Here is a 24,400-nt window from a genome sequence, read left to right as displayed (position 1 = left end):
GGAGAGGGAAGGGGGGGTGGGGGAGGGGGCAAGGGGGGGGAGAGAGAAGGGGGGGCGGTGAGAGGGAGGAGGGAGAGGGAGGGGAGGGGGCCGCTGCTGCTGTCGTGGCAGCGAGAGAGGGGGAGGGGGGAGAGGGGAGAGGGGAGGGAGGGGGCCGCTGTCGCGGCAGTGGCAGCGAGAGAGGGGGAGGGGGGGGAGAGGGAAGGGGGGAGAGAGGGGGCAGCGAGAGGGAAGGGGGGGGAAGAGAGAGAGAGGGGCGGGGGCCGCTGCCACGGCAGCGGCAGCGAGAGAGGGAGGGGAGGGGAGAGAGAAAGGGGGGGGGGAAGGGAGGGGAGGAGAGAGGGAAGGGGGGGGAAGAGAGAGAGAGGAGGGGGGGCCGCTGGGGCCGCGGCCGCTGCCGCGGCAGCGAGAGAGGGGGAGGGGGGGGAGAGGGAAGGGGGGAGCGAGAGAGGGGGGAGAGGGAAGGGGGGGGGGGCCGCGGCTGCTGCCGCGGCAGCGAGAGAGGGGGAGGGGGGGGAGAGGGAAGGGAGCGAGAGGGAGGGGGGAGGGGGAAAGGGAGGGGAGGAGAGAGGGAAGGGGGGGGGGAAGAGAGAGAGAGGGGGGGGCCGCTGCCGCTGCCGCGGCAGCGAGAGAGGGAGGGGAGGGGAGAGAGAAGGGGGGGGGAAGGGAGGGGAGGAGAGAGAGAAAGGGGGGGGGGCCGCGGCCGCTGCCGCGGCAGCGAGAGAGGGGGAGGGGGGGAGAGGGAAGGGGGGAGAGAGAGGGAAGGGGGGAGCGAGAGAGGGGGGAGAGGTAAGGGGGGGGGCCGCGGCCGCTGCCGCGGCAGCGAGAGAGGGGGAGGGGGGGAGAGGAAAGGGGGGAGCGAGAGGGAGGGGGGAGCGAGAGAGGGGGGAGAGGGAAGGAGGGGGGGGTCGCGGCCACTGCCGCGGCAGCGAGAGAGGGGGAGGGGGGGGAGAGGGAAGGGGGGAGGGGCCGGGGGCAGCGAGAGAGAGGGAAGGGGGAGAGAGAGAGAAGGGGGGGGGCCGCGGCCGCTACCGCGGCAGCGAGAGAGGGGGAGGGGGGGGAGAGGGAAGGGGGGAGGGGGCGGAGGGAGCGAGAGAGAGGGGAGGGGGAGAGAGAGAGAAGGGGGGGGCCGCGGCCGCTACCGCGGCAGCGGCAGCGAGAGAGGGAGGAGGGGGGAGAGAGAGAAGGGGGGTAGCGAGAGAGAGGGGAGGGAGAGAGAGAGGGGGAGAGGGGGAGAGGGAAGGGGTGGGGAGAGGGAAGGGAGCGAGAGAGAGGGGAGGGGGAGAGAGAGAGAAGGGGGGGGGCCGCGGCCGCTGCCGCGGCAGCGAGAGAGGGAGGAGGGGGGAGAGAGAGAAGGGGGGTAAGGAGAGAGAGGGGAGGGAGAGAGAGAGGGGGAGAGGGGGAGAGGGAAGGGGTGGGGAGAGGGAAGAGAGAGGGGGAGCCGCTGCCGCGGCAGCGAGAGAGTAGGGGGGGGAGAGAGAGTAGGGGGGAGATGCGAGAGCGAGGGAGAGGGGGAGGGAGAGAGAGAGAGGAGGGGAGGGGCCGCTGCTGCGGCAGCGAAAGAGAGGGAGGAGTGGAGAGAGAGAGAGAGAGAGGGGGAGGAGAGAGAGAGAGGGGAGGGGGGGGGGAGATCGCGGCAAGTGAGAGAGAGAGTGGAGAGGAGAGTGGGGAGCGCAAGTGAGAGAGAGGAAAAAGGTGAGGAGAAAGGGAGAGAGAGAGAGAGAGGGGAAATGAAGAGGAGGGGAGAGAGTAGACTAAGATGAGAGGAAATGTAGACTAGAGCGGAGAGGAAAGAGAGAGAGAGAAGAGTGAGAGAGATGAAAATTTAGAGAGGGAGGACACGAATTTAGAGAGGGAGGACACGAGAAAGTACGATCGAGATAGAAAATCTTACCAATGAAGAGGAGAAATGAGTGGGCGACGATGAAGAAGCTACGAGATTGGTATGTGATTTAGTCTAAACTTAAACAAACAAAACTATAAACCTTGGTGTTTGATGAAAATTTAGAGAGGAAGGGCACAAGAGAAAGTACGATCGAGATAAAAAATCTTACCAATGAGGAGAAAAAATGAGTGGGCGACGATCAAGAAGAGATGAAGGAGAGATGTTTTGATGGAAGAATTTGGGAGCTACGATCAATGAGGCATATTAGAGGAGATTGGTGTGTGATTTAGTCGAAACTTAAACAAACAAAACTATAAACCTTGGTGTTTGAAAAGAGAAACGTGTGGAAACTAGAATTTCAAAATTTCCCGCCTTTTTTTAAACTATGAATCCTTGTGTTTGAAAAGACAAACCTTGGTGTTTGAAAAGAGAAACGTGTGGAAACTAGAATTTCAAAATTTCTCGCCTTTTTTTAAACTATGAATCCTTGTGTTTGAAAAGACAAACGTGTGAAAACTTGAAAATTGTGATAAAAGACAACCTTGTGTTTCAAAAGACAAACGCGTGGATGTGAAAATTGTGATAAAAGACAACCTTGTGTTTCAAAAGACAAACCCGTGGATGTGAAAAGACAAATGTATGCTAAAAGCAAAACTTGTAGAAACTTGAATTTTAAATTTTTCTTTGTTTTTGAATTTAAAATGAGTTTCACTTTCATTTTTAATTTACTAGTTTAATTTACACTATAATGCATTTTGTTTTGGAATATAAAGAGTATAATTTTGATTTTATTACATTTTAAATTAAAATTTTAAAAGTAGTTTAACTTACATTCGTTATTATTACTTTAATTTATTTCTTTTTAGGGAGAATATTCATTATTATTACTTTAATTTATTTCTTTTTAGGGAGAATTAATATATTCTTCTAGGTAAATATTAAATTTTTAATTTAAAGTCTTGTTTTCTTTATTTTACGTTATTTTTTCATAAACTTTAAGTTAAACTACTTTATAGTTTTTATTATATAAATTCAAATTTATTAAGATTTTAACTTCTTATTAATGTGAATGTTCAATTCTTATGAGTTGTAAGTAAATTAGTTTTTGAAAATATAAATTTTATCTTTTTTAAAATGAGAAGGAGAAGAGAGAGAGAGAGAAGGGGGGGGCCGCTGCCGCGGCAGCGAGAGAGAATGGGGGGGGAGAGAGAGAGAAAGGGGTGGGAGGATGGGAGTGGGAGAGGGAGTGGGAATGGGGAAGGTGAAAGAATGGACGTGGGCGTGGGAGTGAGAATGGGGAAGGTGGGGTGGGAGGATGGGGGCGGCAGCGAGAGAGAAGGGGGAGGAGAGAAGGGAGGGAGAGAGAGAGAGAAAGGGGTGTGAGTTTAAAAAAGATAAAATTTAAAAAAGATAAAATATAAATTTTATCTTTTTTAAACTCACAACCTTAGTGTATTAAAAAGAATAATGGAAAGATTATTTTTTGCTTTTAATTCGCAACCTAAGGATATTAAAAAGAACAATGGAAAAGAAATTATTTCTTACTTTTCTTCGCTTCGACGGTTGGTGTAGTCTAGATTAGCATAGATTAGTTTGTCCTTAGAGGAGAGAACTCCAAAAAAACCAATCAAAGCCATGCTCAAAATTTCCCGACTAGTTCCTAGTCCATTCGTTCACATTCGGTTTCACAGTCACAACAACCCTACCATTTAAGCAACGATTAAGGTTTTTAAACTTTCAAGATGATTGAAAGTTGTATCAGTGGACATGACAGATTACAGTTGTGGAAGTTGACAGAGCATTTTACACTTATATCAGTTGCGGGAGTTGACAGAGCATTTTGTACTTATATATGACAGACTTCAAATTTGTATTCAGAGATCATTGTAAATCCTTATTTTTTTTCACATTTATGCTCTAAGCCTTGTAAAGCCTTTTAGGCTATTCCCAAAGCATTTATGCTCTAAGCCTTGTAAAGCCTTTTAGGCTATTCCCAAAGCATTTATGCTGTAAGCCTTGTAAAGCCTTTTAGGCTATTCCCAAAGCATGAAATTGATACTTATATGATTGGGAAGAATACAAACTTGAGGTGTATTAATGGGACTCATTGTACTTTTGATTTTTCAAAGTAATTGTAGTTTGTCAAAGTACTTAAAATTTGTGTTGTGCTTGAATACAGGATGGATCTTGAGGCTACAGCATTTGTCAATGGTATGACACTGAAATACAATGGAAGAATTTATGCCCCAAAGGACTTCACAAACTGGACAGTTGTTGACACAACAAAGAAAGCATGGTTCTTGGTCTTAAGTAAAGGAAATCTCATTCTAGTGATGACAAAGAGAGAGTTGGAGAAAGATGAGTGCGCATCAAATGTATCTTTCTCCAAGAGCAATTTGATTCAAGGGGGTACCTTAGTAGGAATAAAAATTGAAAAAGACAGCACTACAATGATGATTTACACAAAGTCAAGAATGAGCAACAGATCGTTTCTTCTTTCTAAGAAAGATGCAATGCACTTTGTGATGCCGCCGCCAAAAGCACCTAGATTTCCTGAATTGGTTCCTGCATTGGAGATCCTTCAACATGATGAGATGCAATGCTCTTCATGATGAGATTCTATTAATTATATCATTCCTGTGTTCCATCATTTTACTTTATAGATTTCAATGTACTATCACTATCTTATATGTCTCAAATGTCTCCCATTACGGTCTTGCATCCCATCATTTTATTTTATAATGTCTCGCATTACGATCTTGCATCTAGTCATCTCGCATTACGGTCTTGCATCTGTAGTTCTATAAATTCCCTAGTAGTCGTTCATCTTCTATATCTCACCCGCAGCAGACACTTCTTCCACTTTGCTCTTCTTACCTTACTCCTCTCCTCAAGCTTGCTCCTTCCTCTCCTCAAGCTTGCTCCTTCCATCTTGCCCGCAGCCTTGCCTCCTCTTCTCAAGCATACTCCTTTCATCTTGCCTTATCTCCTCTAGTTACCTTCCTCACTCTCGTTACCTTCCTCACCTCGTTCGTCTTCTATATCTTTCCTCACTCTCTTCCTCACTCTTGTTACCTTCCTCACCTCGTTAGTCTTCTATATCTTTCCTCACTCTCGTTACCTTCCTCACCTCGTTCATCTTCTATATCTCACCCGCATCACTCTCTTCCTCACTCTCGTTACCTTCCTCACCTCGTTAGTCTTCTATATCTTTCCTCACTCTCGTCACCTCGTTCATCTTCTATATCTCACCCGCAGCAAAAACTTCTTCCACTTTACTCTTCTTACCTTACTCCTCTCCACACTTCTTCCACTTTACTCTTCTTACCTTACTCCTCTCCTCAAGCTTGCTCCTTCCATCTTGCCCGCAGCCTTACCTCCTCTTCTCAAGCATACTCCTTTCATCTTGCAGCCATTATGGATCTTTTTAAGGTAATCGATTCTGTCGAGCAAGCCATTAGCAGCCTCAAAGAATGGATTGCCGAGAACCAAGGAAAGAGAGAGGAGAGAAAGCAAAATCCAGCTCCATTAACCCAGTACGAGAAGGATGACTTTGCTTGTCAGAAGGGCTTAGAGAAGGAAGAGGAAAGAAAAATAAGTATGGCTACTACTGAAATAGATAAATTGCAGTCATATAGGAGAGAGTTGATAGACTTTCAAAGTGAGATATCTTCGCGTGTGGCTCATTATGGAAGATTTTCCCCCGAGGAAGCGCAAGCCATTCGGAATAAACAAAGTGTTATGCAGGAGAAAATTCATCAATCCTTACTTCTCTTCTATAATTTTAACTACATCGATGAGGATGAGATGAGCTCAGCTCTTGAATGGGTTGAATTTAGGCTAAGGACTTGAAAATAGAAAATTCATCAAATTAAATGGCTGTAGTCTTGAAAATAAATTTGCCTTCAGTGAGAGTCTTATTGTAACTTTTGGTGTAATTTGCCTTCCAATGAGAGTCTTATTGTAACTTTTGGTGTTTTTCAACACCTAAATTATAAATATTGTGAGAGTTTGCTACTTCCACTTGTAACTTTTGAAAGTGTTTCCTAAACACTATTATAAATATAAAGAGAGTTTACAATTAATGGACCACTCTTTTTTGTGTAACTTATCTCAGGCTTAACTTTTGAAGGTGTTTATTAACACCATTAAATATTAAGAGAGTTTACAACAACCTAATCTTATTTTTTCATGTAACTTATCTAGACTGCGTTAAATTTTATAATTTTAGTTTCATGTCCTTAAAAAATATATAAAAAAATGCTTGTTTTTATGTTTTTATATGTGCTTTGAAGATTGGGTTTTTCTTAAATTTTATCTGAAAACTAGTCCAAAAGTATATGTAAAAATGAATTTGTACATTGACAAGTCCAAAATTAATGAAATAAGTGTTATTCATTAAACATTATGGGGAGGATATGCCGGTATGTACATCTATATAATCTCTATTATTGAACACATTTGCTACTAGAATGGGTATCAATGTTACACAAAGTATCTATTCTTATGCAACTTTGTACTTTTATGTTAGTGTTTGCATGTTGTGATGGAGATAGCTGCCTATGTTCACGGTCGACAACCATCCTTTCATTGACATGCAATGGGTGTCAGTGAGTGATCACATGTTGTTAACCTCTAGTTAATAGGTGGTTCTGGTTGAGAGCTCCCACTTGTAATAGAGGAGATCGGGAAGAGTTCATGAAAAATGAGGCATGCAGATTTGGTTGATACTTTCATCTAAGAAGGTACACCTCCACAAACCATGCAAAAGTGCAAGCTACAGATAGCAGCGGCCAATCATGGAGTGTGGTCTAGCTAATTAGGGAGAGGACATAATATAGAAGGTCATAAGATTGACTGTCCTCATTCCTCATGTAGTTAGTGAGATCGCTTACATAAAAATACGTTAGGTAGAGAGAAATTAGTCTAACTCAATTGATAGTGAGCTATGAGTGAGTACTCAAGTCCTAGCAAGTCTACAAAGAAAGGGCTACTAGCTCATAGAGCTTCCAGCCTAAGTTGAGGTGAGTGAAGGTGAGAAAGTGTGAGGTCCGTTATGCATGTGTGCACGTTGCTATAATTATTTCTAACTTCAACAATACAAACATTTAATTTTATGTAACTTGTATTCTATTCTCATTCTGTTCAAGTGTGCAAGCACTTGTCTCCATATAGTTCACCAACCCAACACATCACCGTATTATATTAGTTTATACATTGGAATTTGTTTCCAAACACCTTGTTTGTGGTATAAACCTCATTTATACATTGGCATGTGTTTTCGAATACCTCATTTGTGGTATATACCTTCTATAAAACATGCACTCACAACCCAAGCTCGAGCATAGGGGTAGTCAGTTAACTCTGGAACTAGGGGAAAAGACCATAACCATTCGGTGATCCTGATGGGGGGAGATGTGTTCAAAGTATTGGGTTGGGAATTGAACCAATTGAGAATAGGAATTTATAAAACTATGTGCATAAATGTCCACAATAGTAGCTTATGATGACCCGAGTAGAGTTTCAATAACTACTGAATTTAGTAGAATATTACAAAAGATTTCTCTTTGGACAATTCAAGGATCTTAGCACCTTACATAGTACCTAGTATTTGGACCAAGAATTGTTCTATTAGGACAATTCAAGGATATTCAATCTAGTAGGATATTACAAAAGATTTCTCTCAGGACAATTCGAGGATCTTAGCATGTTACATACCTAGTATTTGGACCGAGAATTGTTCTTAGGAAGCCCTTCATATCATTAAGGTGATATAAAGTGTCTGATACACACTTTTTGAGGAGAGAAAGGTATGTAGCGAGATGAGAAGACCATCTACATAGAGGACGATCAAGTTGGGAGAATATGGAAGACCAAGAAATTGCCATAAATTTCAAGCTAGTAAGGGATGAGTAATGGAATTGTGAGTAGGATTTGGAAGACCACCTATAAAGGAAACCTTGAGGTAGATGAAGACTTGGCTACGTGTTGAGGAAAGTGGATTCTAAATACCACATCAACACTAGGAGTGAATCGACTTTGAATTTGGTCTTTAGGTGACTTGAACCTACCAACAGAGAAGAGTTGTCTTTCAAGTTCTAGTAAGAGGATTGTGAGCACTCATCGATAGATAGTATTCATTTTGAGGAGTGTAATCAGTCTAGATGCAGATTTAGCCATGAGGATAGTTCTCCAAGTCGACAATGTAATTTTTGCTCCAAATTTGGGCATACATTGAGCCACGAGTGACAAAGGAGGTCCACAAATGTGTCAGAGGTAGAAGGACAAGACACTAAACATAGTCATAGCTGAGATCTGACCAAGAATCAAATATCCAAGGCTTTTCTCAAAAGGTTCTGATAGGAAATTAGTGAAGAAGATGTACCCACAACGTTTAGTGACTTGAAGGAGATGGAAGTACTGTTACACGAGTCCATACAGGACTCTATAATTTGAATGCAAACTTTGATTAATCAGCTTAGCACACCTCCACATGATAAATCATTGCGAGCATTGTTGACTATGGGTTGCACTCAAATTGATCTCAGATCTGTAGAGATAGTCAATCTGACCATGGAGAACTACTACTGAACCAAGCTGTTGCATTTGAGAGAAGTGCTCTGTCCAAGAAGAAGACGAAAGGAGGCCGAGGTGAGTGAAGATGGATACTTGACTAAGCTTGACAAACTTAAGTTGACACTTAAAAAGGCTTTGAAAGAGATGGGATTTAGAGAAAAGCCGAGTGATAAAGAGAAGTGTTGCAACAAATGCTCCAAGAAGGGACATACATAGAATGATTGCATAACCAAATATTGTGGGACTTGCTCCAAATATGGACATGATGAGTCCAATTGTTGATATGCTAAGAAGAACCCGGCTGAGGTTAATTAGGTGAAACCTGAGTCAAAGTGTAAGGAAATGCAACCACCTTGAAAATCCAAGCACAATAAAGGTAAGGGTAAGAATGGCAAGAGTCGACAAAAATTAAGGTCCTTCACAAATCTAATGTTATTTCTAAAATGGTAATCATACCAAGGCTGAGTGTTCATTTTGGCAATAACATTTACAAGTACTCTAAAGCAATAGGGAAAGATGAGAAGTAGACACTGGATGTCAGAGCATACTGGTAGAAAATTCGAGTGAATAAGCATGCAAGTATGTGGATTCATTTGTTCCAAAGATGCATTGTGAGATATTTAACTTATCTTGGATTCATTTTATTGAGGTTTTTTCACTATGGTTTTTAATGGGATCACATCAATGCAAACTGGTGGTATGCGATTCAAGTTGTTGCTAGTCTAAAGACTCACTTGACTAGATGGACAAGGCCAAAAATCATCTAAAGCTAGTTTGTGCTTACAATTGGTTCCAACCAATATTTTGAGTTTTTTGGTTCAAAAAAAAACCCACTTTGGTAGATCTTTTAGTTAGCCATTTGATACTTATTTTGATCCCTATTTTGATGCTATTTGAGCATATTTGAACCTACTTTGTTGAGGTTTATTTGAGTATAGTTTTGAAATACATATGTATTATAGTAGTGGGATTGCTGCATTACCAGAAACATTTGCACAAAACGTGGATTACTACAACTCTACTTACATTTTGATCCTACATTCCTTTCAGTTTTTTGATTTTGTGAATTGAAGGTTCTTATAACTATAAAGTCAAAGATGATTACTAGCCAGCTAATAAACACGTTATTGTCAATGCCCACGATGAAAACTTTTCCCATAGAAGCATTTGAGAGTGCTTGCATACATTCATTCTCTCCCAATCTACAACTTTGTTAATCTATAACTAAGAAACCTAATCCAAATCATTTTTTGCATGCCATTACAAAATTGACACACACACACACACACACACACACACACACACACACACACACATATATATATATAGAGAGAGAGAGAGAGAGGGAGGGAGGGAGGGAGGGAGGGAGGGAGGGAGAGAGAGAGAGAGAGAGAGAGAGAGAGAGAGAGAGAGAGAGAGATTACTAGGTTTGCAAAGAAATAGGAGTTGATATTATAGCATCTTATCATATGAATAAGTGGTTGTGTAATGCAATCGATGTCTTTAATGCATGTGCCTATGCGTGGACAGTGTGTGTGTGCATGCGCGTTTGCGTGTATGTGCATGTGTGGCATGAGCATGCACATACGTTTACATGTTTGTAGCCTCATTGAGATTAGCAATAGAAGTTACTATACCATGAAGACCAAATCGGACGTGGAGATGGGTCTCCTATCATGTAGTAGCATACCAAATTGCCATCGTCCTGCATGGTCAAGCGGTAATTTTCGGCAAGATCTGATTCTATGTTGTTGGTTTTAGATGAGCAGATTGTATCTCCTGATTTACCATCGTATAAGACCACATTGCCATCTAGTTGCATCTTCACGAAGCAATTGGAGCCCCTCCCAAAAGATTCAAGACTTTGCCATGTAATACGACCAGTATATGTGTCCGTTATATAAAATAGGCAATTAATTACTTTGGCTTTGTACTGACCACTTGGTGAAACAAGTGCACTTGCAGTTGTTTCCCAGAGCGTGCTCCAAGGTTCGATGTCGGAACTCAACAACGAGTCACGATTGTATGGGCAATGGGTCGGTAAATCTTTGATCCTAAACCCTATCATATGTCAACGCTATGAATAGTATATTAGGAAACAATCTAGCATTTTTCAATTGGAACTCTCTTTCTCTCTCTCATCTCTCCCTCAATCACGCTCTCAAAAACAACGGCTACTTCTGTAGTTTGGTTTGCCAATAACGTTAAGTGTGTACCTGGGTAGGCGTTTGAGTTGTTGGAAAGCAACATCTGCGGTCGACTACGTTGATAATAAATGGTATAATCCAAAACGAAGTTGCCGGCCATGCATGTGGCCCAGTTGTACCCGACTCTTATAATCTGTTGGAATGTTTGCAGTAAACGCATCTTCAAACGCCTGCTGCAGAGCCTGCGGTTGGAACGTCTCCGTTGTTGAACCATAGGAACAAACTGAGCTCCACACAAGAAGCCTAACGAGAACCCTCCTTCCAGAAGGAAGTGACTGAAGATAGCCGTCAACGAGGCCAGGAGTATACGGAGTGGTTCTAGGAGTTCCGTCTTGATTGTTTGTAATATGGTACTTTATAATCTGACGGAAAGTACTCCATATCAAGTTTGTATCCGCCGCGTTTAGACCTATCGTCTCATCGAACGTTATCAGAGTCCCGGTGACCTATCATCAGACAGCCAACTCGCAAGTTAGCTCGCCTTTTTACACTTGAATTTGGTTCAACACATGAGCCCTAGCGAACGAGACAATCCACGGGACAAAAGACAAAGGTCAGTCGTGCTATTTTCAATTGCTCGACTCTCCATCCGAGAATATCCCTGGTAGACAGAAATGCGTAGATGCTCTAACTTAAAACACGTAGATTCTGAAAGCAGGAAACACCGAATTCAAAAGGAAGCAAGCACCTGATGGGATACTAATGTGAGGGCTATCGCTGCTAGCCAAAATGCAGGAGCCATAGTAGCGCGAGCGCGAGCAGAGACACAACGAACAATCGGATGGCGTTTTGTTGTCTCTGATTCGCGATAGATCATTTTGGATCTGTGCTTCCTACATGTCATGGAAAGGTTCCCTACATTTCATCTATTTGCTATGGCTTTTGGCTTCTAGGCACCTACATTTCATCGATTTGCTTTGGCTTTGGGCTTCTAACCATCGAGACAAGGCAGAATATATATATTGGATTTGACGTGGTTCTAAAAGAAAAGGGTTTTCATGGGAATAAATCTAGACAAATAAATAAATCTAGACAAATAGATAAATAAATCCATACATAAATAAATAAATCAACAAGGGTTTTCAAGGTAAATAATGAAAATTCCAATTGGGTTTTCAGCCCTCAAATGCTTCACAACTCCTTTCCACAAATGTAAGTGTGGTTCTAAATATCCAACTTTATCGCTTTAGGAAGGCTTCAAACAAACAATCCAAACAAGGGGTTTCATGGGAAAAACAAATTTCCAATTGGGTTTTATGTCAGTTTCTTCAGCCGTCCAATGCTTCACAAATTCTTTGTAGCACAAATCAAGTGCTCACACTTTTGTGGCAAAAACCACATACCATGAATTTCCCATTCCCCACAAAACTAGCACAATGTCTTAAGGTCTTTGGTGCTCACTTTCACAAATTACCACATGCTCGTCGCTAACATTGTAAGGACCTCATAGTACCATCATATTTCACAACCAAGGAAGTAGCTAGAAAAGTGCTCTTACCACCCATGTCCCTATATGTGAGTACCCACTGCTCACCAATTATTCCAATGTAGTGAATCATGGCTAAGGGGCGCATGTGAGAGGAACCGTAAAATACCTTAAGCATGCCATCATCCAAAATCACTCAATGAGAGCTAAATCGATTACTCATTGGATATTGGTCATTCTACCCCTCCGAGTGGTCATATCATCTTCTCCTCTCCCTCATCGACATCATTATTGTCTCCCCTCATCATCTCTCCCCAAAACTATACTCCTTCTACCTTCTCCCTTATGGTTTACCCCCAGTATTGGCCCTAGTGGTTATACCACCTTATTTGAAATGGACCATTGTTTTGGATAGAGTTATAGTTCTCTTTATGAGTGGGATAGTTAGGGTAGCACATTCAGTTTCTCCTTGTAAATCATTGTGTACAATGTCAAGCTTGCTTCCTCGAATATCTAAGGATCGTACATTGCAACAATACTTAGAAGATATCAAATTAATTCATGGGAGAAACCACACTTGTTTCATATTGTGAGATAAGGATGGTAAATCGGGTATTAAGGTGGGAAGAAAAGGAGATACCACCCCTAAAAAACTGTCAGAGCTTCAACTTACGGCACACAAGGGGGCATTTAGGCAAGAATGGTCCTTGTCCTTGATGTCTCTATGCTATAGTGCCATTGAATGCTTCCCAAAATGCACATGTTTTATGAATTCACATTTCTTTCATGGTTGTTGTAGGTTGTACTATTATATGAGTTTGCACTTCTTACATCTTTGTAATGTTGTTTGATTATTCTTAAGGTATATATTTCATTTGGTGAAAGAGAAAAGGAAGCTCAAGGTACAAAAACAATGCAAGGGGTAGATAGAAATTGCAAATCCCACCTTTTCCATGTATCTACCTACCATGCATTTACTATCACAATGCACGATTTCCCATGGTGGATAGACTTCATAGCTCAACAAGTGTTGACAAAAGAGAGGGATAATTATATATTGTAAAAAATTTTCCTATGAGAAAAATATGATTGTAACCTTTTGTGCTACCATTTAGAAGAAAATACAAAAAAATCCACATGAAAAACAAAGGCATTGCTGTAAGAATAGGTTAAACATGATTTTTCTTGCATGGTAATTGTTTACTTTTTTTTTTGGGGTGGATATGTTAATATTCACCTCTTTGAAATTCATTTTTATTACATAATTGATTGGGTTACTTCCACGCAAGAGCAAAGAAATGACATTCTACAAGATGATCTAGTGATTGTACAGAAGAAAGGTATAGTCTTTGATGAAATGTTCTTTCCTATTGTTAAAATAACTTGAATTAGAACTTTTTGTGTCTTGTGGCTATAGAGGACTCGCATCTTGAACAATTACATGTGGACAGCTTTCCTTCATGGCCCATTTGGATGAAGAAATGTTTATGCAACAACCACAAGGATACGAGGTCAAAGAAAATGAGCAATTGGTATGCACATTGAACAAAAATCTTTATGGTTTAAAGTGAGATCCAAGGGAATGGTATTTTATGATTGATAGGCTTAGGGTAGAACAAGGTTTTGGTAGATGTGATTCAGACCCACTGCATTTATTATCAAAAACTAGATAATGGCAGATACATGATCCTGTTATTGTATGTTGATGACATGCTTATTATAGGCTCTAACATACAGGAGACAAATGTGCTCAAGAGAAAGCTGGCAAATACATTTGCAATGATGGATTCGGGTGCTACAAAGCAAATCCTTGGCATGATAATAACAAGAGACATGAAAAATTGCAAATTGACATTGTCTCAGAGTGACTACACTCAAAAGGTATTGGAAAGGTTTGAAATGCATAATGCAAAACCTGTTTGTACACCTTTGGGTAATCATTTTGTATTATGCAAGGATATGTGTCCCAAGACACAGGAATAGATTGAGTATCTATCAAGGGTTCCATATGCATCAACAATTGGTAGCTTGATGTTGCAATGGTGTGCACAAGGCTAGCTATTGCACATGTAGAGGGAGTTGTGAGAAAATTTATGAACAATCTAGATAAGAACATTGGATTACTGTAAAGTGGACACAACAAGACAAAGCACCCATAAACGCGCACACAGACGTGTTTACTAAACTTACGGGCGCATCTATTTGCGTGTCTATTTTCACGTCTGGAGACCTACGTCTATCAGTGCGTCTATATATCAGACACACGTGCGTATAGATGCGCACTTAGACGCTTAAATAGATGCGCTTATAAACGCGTTTATAGATGCAAATATAGACGATTGTCGAACAGACAGACGCGTATATAGACGCGTTTATAGACGCACTGATAGATGCGCTTTATTATTATTTTTTTTAAATTTACAGAATGCTGTGTACGTTAAGTATGCTATATAGTTACAAGAATCCCATATCCACATTGTGTAATTTAATTCTTACAGCCAACCACATTTTAATTACAATTCCAAATAAAACATTACAACTCCAAAACGCAATAAAATTGAAAGCTCAAAAAGTGCTTGTATATACATATAGCACGAAGCTAAGCCACGTCATGTGGCTTCAAGTACAAAAAATAAGGAAGCTAAGCCACGTCATGTGGCTTCAAGTACAAAAAATAAGAGGAGTGTATATACAAGAGGCATGAAGCCAAGCCAGTGGCTTTAAGTACAAAACAGAGTAGCTAGCACTACTTCTACGACTAATCTATGTTCTCCAGGTCCTCGCTCCCTTCCACACTCCCTTCTGCACTCCCTTCTAGACCTCCTTCCTCGTCTTCCTCATCGTCTTCCTCATCGTCTTGTGCACGGGCCTGTAAACAAGGGACAACATATATCAATGTATGAAAAATCAAATCTTTACTTATAATTTTGGCATTATTTAATTACTTTCAAATACCTCGGGGGCCGCTCCAGTAGCCCGAGTATACTGCTCCTCAGTAATTAACCCGTCATCATAGAAGTGCCTCCATGTATCTCCTCTGCGATGGTGGCGGTGGTAGGCTGTCTCCACAGAAGTAGGGTATCTGCCCACGATCTCAAGCTGCATGACGACACACTTTGCGGAGGGATTAGTACAAAGAAACAACCTCCTAATAAACTACATAAGCAATATAATTTGAGATTGATACTTACAAATTGGGCCTCCCATGATTCAACACCCCCTGCTCCAAAATGCGTGCTTCCATATTCTTCCATCTGGATCCTCCGTGCCTCCATGTGCTGCAGACTGGGATCCTCCCTCGCTGACTTCATTGCTTTCTTCCACTCACGCTTGTGAGTGGTGTGGGGCGGGCCCCTTGGTGGTTGACCTCCCTCAAGCCTGGCAAGCTCCGCTAGTGCCTGCCTCTTAAGCGAAGATCTTTTATTGCCAAGTATCATAACAATCTTTGACTTGGCCCATTTATCTGTGAACTGGCGATTGGGGGGGTTAGGATACCTAGAGCGAAGAGCAGCGAGGGTCTCATCAGCCAACCTCTTGGGCTGGTCTTTGTAGTGGATAAAGCAATCTCTGTAATTGTTAGCAATTACAGAGCGCATGAAGGCCATGATGTCCTTCCCCCGCGCATCCATCAAGATGCCTCTTGTCTGAGTGATGTCATAATAAATCGTACCATCACCCAGAGGCACGTCTAAATCATCTGAATCATCATCGTCCCCACTGCCACCCCTCCCAAAGCACTGTGCCATGCATCCCCCACCACTCTCCCTACTACTATGCCTGCTACCGTGTCGTGTCAAGCTCGTACGTTGGCCACTCGTAACTGGAGACTGCATGGGACTACGCTAACCACTCGTAGTTGGAGAACCGAGTCTCGACGGCACAGGAGTACATTGACGGCTCTGCGAGACAGAAGGACCTCTTGACAGCATGGGGGAAGGGGCATAAGACGGGATGGCAGAAGGGACATAAGATGGCATGGGGGAAGGGGCATAAGACGGTATGGGGAAAGGGGCATAAGACGGCTATGCTGACTCCACTGGGGTGATCTCAGGCAGTGTGGGGTGGTTTGGAGTTTGTAGTGCCGACTCCTGGGGAGTGTTTAGAGTATCCGTCATATACCCGTATAACTCCGTAGGACTAGGAGGGTGCCCTAAAAGGTTATATAAGTCCTTCCAAATAGATTCTCAGGGATCAGGTGAGCTGGAAGCGCTTCCTGGCCACATGTTGAACTGGAAAAAAGAAAAAAAATCTATTACTAATGAGCTGAGAAGAAAGGGGAAGGGAAGAGAGGCTTACTGTCGGAGCGCGTCTATAGACGCATCTGGTTAGCGCGTCTATAGACGCATCCAATAGAGCATCTAATAGAGCATCTAACAGAGCATTTAACAGAGCATCTAACACAGCGTCTATAGACGTGTCTGTCTGTGTCTACAAATAGGCTAGACCCGCGTTTAGACGTGCCTGTAGATGCGCTTTTAAACGTGCTCTGAGATGTGCCTATAGACGCGCTCCGACAGATCGGATTTCTAAAAAGTAGAAAAGGACATTGCGCCCGACACACAAACGTGACACTGAAACCCATATCATGCGCTTCTTGGATACGAGAAAGTACAAATCTAAAGAGAGCAAACTTCCAAACAAGATCAACTGCAAAAGGACTTACTTGGATAGAGGTATGGAAGGTTCTTCTTCTTTTTCAAAGTTGCTTCTCCTCCTTGTTCGTCCTCCTCTCCTTTAAGCTTAGAAGTAAGTGTGGGTGCCTTCCTCTTAAGTGTAAGCTTGGAAGTAAGTATGGGAGCCTAATTCCTCTTAAGCGTCGAAACTCATGTGGATCTGCTAATAAGAAAAGAAGCAAGCCGCGCGAAGTATAAGTAATGTGAAGAAAAGCAAAGCGAGCGCGCTAAAACCAGGTTTAAAAGCCACATCTATAATCGCGTCTAATGGCACATCTATAGGCGCATCTAAATACATAGAGTAGATGCGCCTATAGATGCACCTTTAGACGCGACTGTAGATGTGCTTTTAGATGCGCCTTTAGACACGCCACAGAGTTTAAATTAAACATTTGAAGAAAGCAAATTTGGTGGGTTGTTTGTTTGTAGGATGTCTTCATCTTCAACAAGTAGCTCCAGTGAGGATGAATCCCTCTGTATCCACCATCGCGAAATGTGGTTGGAGCAAAAAATCAAATGTTTATGTGATCGATGTCGAGGAAACATGTATCGTGCACGCAGGATTACACTCAATCATATCTCAAAGTATGGAGAATGGGATGTGACCGTAAACAGGGTAAGGGTTTGTAAGTTAAGGTTGATTGAGATACCTATGGGTGTTCATATGTTTGAGTTATGATCCCATTTTAATTTGATATAGGATGTAGTGCCACACCCGCATATGTTGCCCTATGCTCACTATGAGGAGGCCAAGCGTCGGCGATATGAGGTGGGATCTTCAGGAGGGACCATTACGGATGCATGGAGTGATGGTAATAGTAGCCCTCTGCCATTACCTCATGAAGCTGTGGAGGAGGAGGTGTTTGATGATATGGTGCGGGATTTATATGTCCATCAAGGAAGGGATGATAGCATGGAGCAGGATGATCTTTTTACTACAGCATCGACTCCACTGTTTGAGGAGTGCACATTCTCTGTAAGCTTTAAAGTCTATTTTGCAAACATGGTGAATTATGCTAGTGGGTTAATTACTCGAATGCTTTTCCTCATTTCTGGTCTTCACGTGCAGGCTATTGTGTAAAATGCTTCCAAGGGAGAATAAACTACCGACCTCAAGAGATATGGCAAGGCAACATGTGACCTCTCTTGGAGGATTAGATTACAAGCGCATCCATGCATGTGTCAACGATTGCGTTTTGTTTCGTGGACTACATAAGGATGCAAGAGAGTGTCCTACTTGTGGAGAGGCAAGATATAGAGCAGATCTCAAAACCTTGGACGTGCCTCGTAAGTATTGCAACATTTTCCCATAATCCCTCGCATCCAACATATGTTCAAGTGCAAATCTATTGCAAAGCTCATGTCATGGCATTCCTCCCATCGATCAACCGATGGCAAGTGGAGAACTCCCGCGAACTCTCCTGCGTGGAAGCATATTGAAGACACATGGCCAAGCTTCAAGGAAGAACCTAGGAGCTTGAGACTTGGATTGGGTATGGATGGTGTGAACCCATTTGGTCTCAAAAGCACGTCTTACAGTGTATGGCCAGTGGTATTGGTGAATTATAATCTTCCACCCTCTATGGCTATTAAGAAAGGACATGTTATGATGTCCCTTCTAATTCCAGGGAAACATAAAGTCAAAAACCCTGATGTTTATTTGGAGCCTTTGATTGACGAGCTAGAGATACTTTGGAGAGGTATCGAGGTGCATGATGTGAGCAGGCCTCCCTCGTTACGAGACTTCAACTGCAAAGCAGTCTTGATGTGGATGATGCATGACTTCCCAGGCTATGGCGAGTGTTCAGGTAAGCATTGCATTTCTAATTATGAATAGGCAAAGGATGTGGCACCCTAAACCCACCTTCCACTCTTAATTGCGTCTATTGTTCAGGTCTCACTACATCAGGTTACCATGCATGTCCTGTTTGTGGTCCTTCGCTAGTTGCCTCATGGGCATCTACGCATTGAATAAGGTCATCTATGAGAATCACCATCGATTTCTCCCACCTGATCATCCTAGATATGTTGCCCCTTGGAATGAAGTCCTCCCACAATCACTCACCGCAGGAGATTGGATGAGAATTTGGGACAGTTCCAAGATGACTCCACCACTTGGCATGAGCCGGTAAGGGTTTGTAACTATTGGCTAGAAGTAAAGATTGGCTATATTGGCTGAAAGTAAAGATTGCACGCTAAGTTCACTTTATTTTGTTTAGATACTCCATCTTTTATCGTTTACCATATTGGTCCCACCTCAAGATCAATCACCTGCTTGATCCGATGCATATGTTCATGAATGTGGCATCTACCATTTGGGAGCATTTGAATGGAACACGAGATTCGGCAGGCATAAGGGAGGATCTACGTACCACAGGGAGGATGCGTGAAGCTTGACATCAAGAGAGACCAAATGGGCGTGTTTTTTTACCTCGTGCACCGTGGATGTTATCAAAGCTAGAGATGGTGACGGTGAAGCGTGCTATTACTACAATTCGTACTCCCACTGGATGCATGAGGTGTTTGAAGGGAGCCTTTACAAAGAGCAAGAAAAGGTTGTTCTTCCTGGAGCACTTCATGAAGACCTTGAAGGGCTTCGTGAGACAAAATGCAAGACCTGAAGGTAGCATGGCCGAGGGTTGGTTGGTACAAGAGTCACTTGTATATATTTCTGAGTTTCTTGTTGATGTGGATAACTCTCTCCCACGACTATGGAGAGATGATGAAGACCTAAGGATGACCTCTATTGTGCCTCAAGGGAAAGGATGCAACAAAGTAATAGACATGGAGTTGCATAATAGTATCAACCTCTTTTGCGTGCCTAATAGTGATGTGATGAAAAGATGGGTGACAAGATATGAGGATGCAAAGGCAAGAAGACAAGAAGAAAGGGCCCTCTTACATACACACCACGGATCTCGTGTGCCATACCCTTAGTATCTAAGAGCACTTCCAAAGGATATTCATGTGGATTGGCTACTTGATGAAATGGAGAAAGCAGAGAAAGATGAGGGGATGCATATCACAATGGAAGAATGGGAGTATGCTAGGGGATGCATGAGCAAGGTCGGTATATAGAATGTTATGCATATGTTAGGTGCTTTCAATAATAGAGATTGCTTATTTAATTGATTTTTTCTTGGTGTAGTGCACTATGTTCAATGCTATATGGTGTGAGGGCAAGCATTTTTGAACACAACGGATTGATGATAAGAGAAACACACAAGATTGCGGTGTCATTGCTAGCTTTGAGAGCCAAAGGAGCCATGGATGATTATTGTGGCATAATCCAAGATATTATTATGCTTGACTTTCGATGCTTCTTTGTGTATGTTTTGGATGTAAAGTGGTTTAAGGATGTGGTGGAAAGAGGCCTAATGCAACAATCAAATGCCATGTAAGTGGCTTTGTAACTATTGACTCCACAAAGTTTTGGCAAAGTAGGAAGGACACACTAGTACTACTGTAACAATGTGAACAGGTACTGTGCACACATATAAAAATACTCGCTTTTAAATATTTGATGCAAGAAAAATAACATGATTGTATTTGTGTTTGAATTAGGTTGTCTATCAACCAATGGTGGATAATAATAGATGGTGGCATGTCATACCTATTATGCCACGTTCCAAAGTGATGTATAGTATATTTACTAATATGGAGCATATGGAGGATGATCATTGGCCATGGACGTGATGATGACCGTGATACAAGAGAGGAGGATGATCATGAGATAGGAGATACAGATATTGAGGCCATTACCCGTGAGGACGAGCCTACCATTCGAGATGCTGATTTCGATGAGCACATGAGTGGCACAAGTAGTAGTGGGTTGAATGTATTTGTAGATCTAAATACTTGTTTGGATTTTGAAGTAGATAGTTTGGCAAGGGTTGATCTCATTGAGGATGAGATTGAACCGTAGCCCCATAATTGATATTGGCAAAACTATTTTACATATTGTCTCATTCTCCTCATCTCACTTAATTCTTGTATATGTGGGCTTGCAAAAAATTATGTGCTTTGATAATCATGGGCAATGTTTGGAAAGCAATGATGTACACCAAAATCTCACTTTCTGTATTCTCTGGTTTGCGTTTATCTACGCGTCTAAATGCGCGTCTGACTCTCAGTGTAAATGCGCAAATAAATGCGCTAATACACGTGCATATAGACGCGATGTTAGACGGGCCCATATTTTCTTAGTTTAGACGCGCATGTAGATGCGCAAATAGACGAGCTTTTAGACACGCCCGTAATTCCTCTACTAAAGCAATGCCTATAGACGCGCCTGCTATTTTGTGCGTCTACCAAGTGCGTCTATAATTGCTTTGTGTTGTTGTGGGATTCTTAGAGATTTGAGAGGTACGACTACTCATGCATTATGTTTTAAAGGTTGAAACATTTCAATATAAGGATATGCTGGTTTTAATATTGTAAGTGATAAATATGGAAGAAGGAGGACCATCGGGTATGTTTTCACAATAGGTGTAATAGCAGTAAGCTAGGATTTAAAGTTGCAAAAGGTTGTTGCACTTCTATAGAGGCGAGTAAAGAGATGATTTGGTTACAGAGGTTTATGGAGGAACATGGGAAGAAGCAAGAAAATTGACGTAGCTATCATAATAGCTATAGTGTTATTCATCTTGCAAAGAGTTCAGCCTTCCATTCAAGAATGAAACACATATCCCTTAGGTATCATTTCATCTGATTTATTTTGAAGGATGGAACTTGATTCCTTCATCCCTCATCCTAAGGTTGTGGATGTTCTCCTTCATCTCCTCCACTTTTTGCTCATTCTCTGAAATAACTTCATTTGATTCCCTCAGCATCCGTTGAAGTTGTGTAAATTGCTGAAAAACATCTAAATGCATGATTTCCAAGACTTTCACTCTAGTTTGGAAATCTCACAAGACGATGGGCTACTTTTCATATCTATCAAAAGCCATAGCAAGCTCGTGCAGACATCTATCCTGATCTTCTTGTAGGGTCTTGTAGCTTTCTCTTTGGACTTCCAACAATGTTTCAAAAAAACAACCCTCACTATGGCTAGAACTAGCTCCACCGTGGTTGTTGGAACTTGCTCCACTGTGGCTGCTTTCTGCATCCTTCCTGGCTTGGGGAGTTGCCTCATTGTCTTCTCCACCTTGGCTGCTCTCTGCCCCATCCTTCTTGGCCTTGAAGCTCTCTTGCAGTTCTTGCATCACCTTTCTAGTTTGTGCATTCTCCCTTTTCAGCTCCTCCATCATCTGGTCTTTTTCAATGTTCAATCGGTTCTACATGTTGCAGAGCTATTTATAAAGATCCTCCTTTTTGGCTCTTTGATCTTCAAGGTGCTTTTGCATATTTTCTAGCTCCTTGTCCACCATGTCCCCGTCATTTCTCACTTCTTTGAGCCTATCTAAGGGCTCCTTCATGCGCTTCTCTTGGCTTTTGTACCTTCCCTGAGACTTTTCTCAAGTTGAGCTACCTTTGTTGCATTGGTGGCTTTCTCTTGTAGAAAAGTCACCTTCTAAGACATCAGCTTCTCGTATTGCTCAAAAATCCCTTTGAGAGTAGATGCCATCAGGTGCATTGCAACTCCAATAGACTGAGATGACAATTGGGATTTGCCATCCAGGCAATTCTTCAAGTTGGTTAACACGTTGTTGGAGATTGCCCTTGAGAAAGATACATCATGTCCTTTTAGTTGCTTTACTACTACTTGAACCTGCTAGAACTTGCAGGTCCCTCTCATATCAGGAAAGAAGTGAATGGTCTTCTTCAGCACATCTTAGAGGTCTGTTGGCAAGCTTGAAATCTTGACTTCACCATCTTTACTAATCTGAGCATTGAGGTATATGTCTTGAATATCCTATCTCTTCCACTGCTTCTCAAAAAAGTGTGCTTGCAAACTACCTCTAGAAATTCCTAGAGCCTTTTCAATCATGCTTTCATTGATGGTAATCTTATGACCTTGACGGACTAGTTGCCCCTCCTTCACATTCACCTCCTGCACAATCCTAGTGAAGTTTTAGAGAGCATCCAAATTGGGCCTTTGAATAGCAAGATAGGAGCTCCCATATGTCACGATTTCAAGATCAGGGGAGGAGGGGCTCTTGCACTTTGCTGCAGAGGCAGAGGGGGAGGAAAGATTGTGTGAGGACCTCCCGGATTATGTAGGGTCCATTACGAGAGAGGATAGAAGTTGTAGGAAGAGTGCAAGGAAGAAAAAAATGGTTGAGAGGGATAGAAGATGAAGCAATGAAGGAAATGGAATGGTGGAGGCTTGAGTTTGCAAGGAAGAACAAAACGTTTGAGAGGGATAGAAGAGGAAACGGTTAAGGGAATGGAGTAGTGGTTTGTAGCCCAACTACACTGTCACGGTGAGAGCCACTACGGTGGTTGTAGTCCGACAATTGTCAAGAAAGGTGAGAGCCACCGCAATGGTTGTAGCCTGACTACTATCAAGGTGAGACCCACCATGGTGGTTGGCCCAAATTTTGAATAATTGAAGGCGAAAATATTGACTTGCATGGTAATGAATGATTAGAGGTGCTGGCGTCCAAGATTCCCAGCCATGTCTATGGTGGAGGCTAAGATCCACTGGTCTATTAGTTAATTACCAGCCACCAATGTGGCCCGCAATTACTTAGCTTCCAGTTACCACCATCGGGCGAGCTTGCATGCATGATTATTGTGAGTGCACTAAATTATGGTAATGAGGGATTAGAGGTGATTAGGCTCATGATTTATTTTTGTGGGAATTACTACCCGATGGTGGTGGTTGTCATTAGCGACGTCTGTCGTGGCTACAATTCCACCATGCCACTGCTCACCCACCACTGTGCTTTAGCATGCATGATCACTATGAGTGTAGTAAAAATAGTACCAGTCACCAGGCTTGCATGCTCAATAGAGAACTAGAGTGCATGGTATTGAGTGATTAGACATGGTAATGAGAATTACTGCCTGGTGGTGGTGGCTCTCATCGGCCATGTGTGTCGTGACTAAGATTCCACTGGGCTGGCAGTTAATTACCAGCCATCGGAGTGGCACAACATGGCATCTTCTTCATGATTACCAGCCCAATCTAGGGGATTCTACTATAGTGGCCTGCGATTAATATGGATGAAACCCTAGGATCCAGCCACTACGGTGGCTTGAACTTTATAATATATATAAGACCCGTGGCATTTGGCATTTTACTACATTGCTCTGATCCACCCATGCTTTGCTACTTTTCTCCACACCCCTCCCCTTTTTCATCCCTGCTCTACTTTGCTTCATGCTCCCTCCTCCAACTCTCATCACTGCATCTACTCCCCTGCTCATCTTTAGCTCACCCACTCATGTTCACCATGCCTAGTACCCCCCCCCCCCTCGATGCTCTATGATCCCAATAATATATGCCTTCTCATATAAGGTGATTGCATTGCACTCACTTGGAGTAGAAATGCTAGCACTAGTGGACACCCTTCATTCCCATAGCTGACTCCCCACACATGTGAATGTCATCACCTTAGATAACATGCTCATAGAGGGCCTCTTTATGGATGTGCTACTTGGCAATGTGCATGGTATTCAGCCTCTCCATCGTATCCTCCTTTGGCTCCCTAAAATTTTTTAATGCAACAAGCTAGACTAGTTGGTA

The 24,400-nt window shown here is 42.6% G+C and overlaps 1 pseudogene across 1 annotated transcript in view; it reads left to right on the top strand.

Annotated features, from left to right (window-relative positions):
* LOC147883908 (peptidyl-prolyl cis-trans isomerase ppi1-like) overlaps positions 1-24,400 on the top strand; it is a 76,863-nt pseudogene that overhangs the window by 34,411 nt on the left and 18,052 nt on the right. Inside the window, exon 5 of the transcript XR_015543722.1 lies at positions 21,403-21,422. The product of XR_015543722.1 is annotated as a peptidyl-prolyl cis-trans isomerase ppi1-like (transcript). The remainder of the gene's footprint in view (positions 1-21,402; positions 21,423-24,400) is intronic.

This window comes from Dipteris shenzhenensis, chromosome 27, assembly GCF_047967505.1.
Source record: "Dipteris shenzhenensis isolate YYH24624 ecotype China chromosome 27, Dip_SZ_1.0, whole genome shotgun sequence".
NCBI classification, from domain to species: Eukaryota; Viridiplantae; Streptophyta; class Polypodiopsida; order Gleicheniales; family Dipteridaceae; genus Dipteris; species Dipteris shenzhenensis.
Note: the sequence above shows the minus strand (reverse complement) of the source record. Positions and strands in the feature narration are given on the sequence as shown.